We start from the raw sequence: 5,212 nt of genomic DNA on the forward strand, positions 1-5,212 counted from the left end.
ATGTTTGACGAATGATATCGTCGAAAAAAAAAAGGTACACCGAGTCATTGAGAATCCTCACTTTCTTCAAGTTGGTTTCTCTTTCGCCTCGTCCTAACGGCCACAGAAAGTAATAGTAATACATAGTAATTCTAATATATATTTTTTTTTATTTATAATTCTAATATCCAGGCATTTTTTAATGGGACATATTTTTTAGGAAACTTTTTTCTACAAAATATTTGTGTACGAACAATTACCTTTTTCAATCATCATTATTTTCAATATAGGATATAGCTGTAAAAATAAAATTTCCTATCCATCTACAATAAAGACTTCGAATGAACAATCAATTAAATCCAGAGTAAATAATTGAAAATAATGATTCCAGCTTTTTAATTACTGAAAAAAAAATGGAACGAGAAATATAGAATGAATCCATTTGGAAGCCAATTAATGACATAACAGCACTAGGCTGAACTTACCAAAGAGTCCAAACGCATTTGTTTTTGTTTTCTGTACCATAGGGTATTCTTGGGAATGTCACGGTCTCTGTAATTTTTATACCGCCCACGTTTTCGTGATCCTTCGTCCATCATCTTTTTTTTGAAATTCAAAATTGAAAAATTATTTGCATTCTCATTCAATAAAAAACAAATGACATGAGTTGGTACGAAATTTTCCTTCAATTATTATATCATTGCAAGTTAACAACGAAAATTCAATGAGAGGAATTTATAGAATTTATACAATGATATCCACTTAAAATGCACATGTACGCTACTTGATCACCTCCAATAAGTTTATGAAAAAATTAAAAACTTTGAGCGCTGTGCATGATGTTAAAATTTCAACAAGTGAATCTTCACTTACCAAGTGAGGTTATATCGGCAGATAATCCTTATTTCAATCGTCCCATTAATTCAAATCACTCCAATAGTGATATTGTCATTATCATTCCAATAAGTTTCCCAACAGGAAATAACTATGTCCCACTAGCCACTCACTATTTGAAAAAAACAACAAATAAATATCAAACAATGATGAGTATGCACTTGCAAATGCGTCCATTGCTAACAGCCAAAGACGCCTGCTGCGCGCGCCTCAGTGGGGGGGATATAGTTGTGGCTGACCGAATGGGCATTACTCCTAGACGCGCATGTTCACGAAATAAAGCAGGACTTATTGCTTGTATTAGAATTCATCAATTTCCTTTTTTGCTATTAAAGCGAGTTCAGTTATAGCTGAAAAGAAATGGATGCTTACATTCTATTGAAAACATCGACAGGGCATTCGCAAAGAGTGACATTATTTCCGTTTTCACATAATTTCTAATCAAAAGTATACTGAACTCGATAGGTAATAATGCATTGGCAATATTAACTGCACTATTTCCAATAATTCTTAGAAAACGCTTTCAGCTCGGATTAAAAACTCTTACTTTGAATTTCCTTCACATTGTGCCATACGCAATATAAAAAATGATGAATTTTATTTAATGATCATGGTACAAGCTTGCATTCTTAATGATTCTTGAAAATCATTAAATGAAAAAAAAGGTGTTTTTTTATAGCTTCATTATAATGGCAGGATTAGCATATGAATCTCTCATAAGACCTTCGTTCGCAACGGATTTGATTATTCCAGTTATAATNTTTGAAAATCATTACATGAAAAAAAAGGTGTTTTTTTACAGCTTGATTATAATGGCAGGATTAGCATATGAATCTCTCATAAGACCTTCGTTCGCAACGGATTTGATTACTCCAGTTATAATTCGTAGCTTTCACCTCAGGGAACACGTAATTTTTCAACAGAAAAGTCTTTGAAATGAAATTTACATTGTTTAACAATTCATTAATGAGAGTATTATTTTACTTTTGTAAGAAAATTGAGCAGTTTTTCCTTTTGTGCTACCAACATTCTGGATAATCAACAGTAAATGCAGTAGCTATGACAAAATCAAATGAGGGCAGAAATGAGGGATTGAAAATTTGTTAATCAAATGGCTAATAAAAAAAATTGTGAGAATCAGGTTGATATTAAGGGCCGTCTTCCTGAGGGTCACGTGTCCAAATTGATTTCTCAAATTACATCCAAAATAATTTTTTGATTTTGGCAAAATACACTCATGAACGAACTGAGGAAAGAGTAATCGTGAAATTTACCCCCACTTTCTCCAAAACTCAGAGCATTCTTTGTTTGCCACTTCTGACATCAAGGACTACAGACTCACCAGTCTGACAATACCGTCTTTTACCACTTCTCTCCAGAATTATATTAGAAAATTTTTATATCTTTATGCTTCATGTTTACAGAAGATACGAACTGGAGAAGGTAATAGATTATACTTTTCGTATTCAAATTCATAGGCGAAATTCGTTTTTATTTTCTATTTGGCATTTATAATTGTTTGTCGAAATTACGAACCGAAAAAAATGGAATTCATGTGCAACAAATCCTATAGACATGAAAGAAATATTTTCCATGGGAAAAATTTTTTCAAGCGAATTATAATAGGCATCTAAGAGCAATTATTTAATTTCTTCAGACATGTGGTAGTATTAAAGGCGTGGGGGATGTGGAAACTATAAGGTAAGTAAATGTGGTAGAATCTATCCTTCAATATTTACTCATTTTCGGAGGAGAGGGGATGGCTACACTTGCTTGTGAAACTAAATTCTATTACTCAGACCGTAGTGTGATCCTTAACGTTTTGAAATACGGTACATCACCAAGTTGCGAAAAATGTCGAGAACGCCAGACGACAACGAAAGTATAATTTTCCAATTCCCCGATGAAGATGATGTCGTCGACGTAGGATTCCAGAGCTTTCTCGTTAAGACCTTTACGGACAATGAGTTGGAGGAGCTAAAGATAAATGGGACGCTAGTTGCAGTGAAATGGCCAAATATTGTTATGGGCTCTGCCAAAGTGACCCAAAAAAAAATTAAAAAATGTACCTGGTCTATTCTTCAGGCAAGAATTCTCGATTTTGGCGGTAAGATTATACAATTCACGTTACAAAAAATAATTCTATTTATACAGCAAAACATAGTCACTGTCGTATATTTTATTTTGTTTTCAGAGAGGGATGTGATGACTAGGAGATGTCGTCAATTCCTCAAATCAGGTACGCTGAGCCCTCCAAAATCAGCAAGAAAAGTTTTTGCAGGTAAGTCCCTCAATAAAGAGGAACCTCCACCACAACCACAGAAGCCGAAAAAGGTTTGTTCCCAATTGATATTCATTGGAGATTATAATTCGTGAATTTACCGCATCTAATATACTTTCGGTGTTGATTATTTTCGAAGAATAAATCGATACGTATGAAAGTCAGCTATTATTTACTCGTGATATGTTTCTGTGCAGGCCAAGAAAACAAATTCAGAATTAGCAGAGGAAAACGAGGAATTATTTGACAAAATAATGAAAGACAAGATATCTGAGAACAATGAGGAAACAAAGGAGAGTCGAGAGGGTCAGATGGAACCAACAGATAAGGTGAACTCAAATTTTCCAATCACGCGATCGTTGACGTTTACAACTTCTAATCCGTATATACAATTGATATATTGAGGGAATAAACCAGAAAATAATTAAATTGGTCAAATAGAAGACTACCCGACTGACCTCCAATCTGTCTATAAATGTTTTCACTATTATTTGGAGCATAATTTTTGGTGTTTTCTATGAAAACTCGAAAAAAAAGGATGTGTGCATTTTACATCTGATCAATTAATTTATGGACCATGAAGAATTTAGATAATGTAATGAAATTGAGGTTTGATTTCTTTTCGTAGAAATCTAATCACTCTTTCGAAATGGCATCTGACTTTGAGAATATGGAGAACATTGGTGATGAAGAGGAAAAAGACAATGAAGAAGACGATGGAACTGAGGTGTATATTATTATGTTATTGAACTCAGAATAATAGCGCTGACCAATGAAAAATACTAAGGGAGATCATATTTCGTGCTCTGAGGAATAGCATAAATATTGACTACATAGAATTTCATTCACGTTTCAATATGTTTCTCTCCAATTGTTGGATGCTATATCCGAACGAATATTGGTTCTTATTGCTGTATCCTTCCATTTTATTCCCCTTTTTCATTATAAAAAGTCCTCCTCTTGATGTATTTGTATGAATTCTGATGAGCTGTGCTGTAGAATAATTGATGAGAAACATATTTATTCGAGATATTTGACTTTATAGACGGCGCAAGAAGTAAGATCAGCAAATAAAGTATCATCACACAGCAAATCATTAACATGCAATAAGAGAATTTCCGCAATAGAAAGTGAAGGAGAATCTAGTGCGGTAAATGGCAATACTTAATATTTTATGTTTTTTTCATGCTTCAATCCGTGGGTTTAACTAATAATAATTCGTATAATTTGTATTTGGGATTCTAGGAATCACAGGATGAAGATTTCAAGACTATGATGATGTCTTTCAAATTTTCGAAATCCGCTAAGCGGCTACCTAAAGATAATAAAGTCACTAAACGCTCTACACAATCTCTTGATGATAAACAGCTGAATTCATCAAAAAAACTAGATGGATGTCCATCGCTCAGCGAATTTTTGACATGCAATCCGAGGAATTCCGCGATGGAAAGTGAAGGAGAATCCAGTTCGGTAAATGTCAACACTTAATATTTTATGCTTTTTAAATGCTCCAACTCATTGGTCTAACTGATAATTCGTATTTGTGATTTCAGGAATCACTGGATGGAGATTTCAAAACTATGATGAAGTCATTCAAGTTCTCGAAATCAGCTAAACATCTATCAAAAAATGATAAAGTTGCAAAACGCTCTATACAATCTTTTGATGATGATCAGGCAAACCCATCGAAGAAACGAGATGGGTCTCCATCACTTAGCAAATTATTGGCATGCAATAAGAGAAGTTCCGTGGTTGACAATGATATAAAATCTAGTTCGGTCAATGTCAACACTTGATATTTTATGCTCATCTTTAATTGCTCCAATCCATTGTTCAAATGATGATTCGTATTTGCGATTTCAGGGATCACAATTTGATGAAGTTGTAAACAAATCTTCCGAATCTCCTGATCATAAGGAGGCAAATTTTTTAAAGAAACGAGATGGATCTCCATCGCCCAGTCCTCTGTCAACTAAACGTACGAAGTCGGATGACAGTGAAGCAACTGAAACGATAAAATCCACTTGAACTACGGAATTAAAAAAATTGTAGGTTCAA

The sequence above is a fragment of the Diachasma alloeum genome, unplaced genomic scaffold (assembly GCF_001412515.2).
Source record: "Diachasma alloeum isolate Michigan unplaced genomic scaffold, Dall2.0 Dall_scaffold_01115, whole genome shotgun sequence".
NCBI lineage: Eukaryota > Metazoa > Arthropoda > Insecta > Hymenoptera > Braconidae > Diachasma > Diachasma alloeum.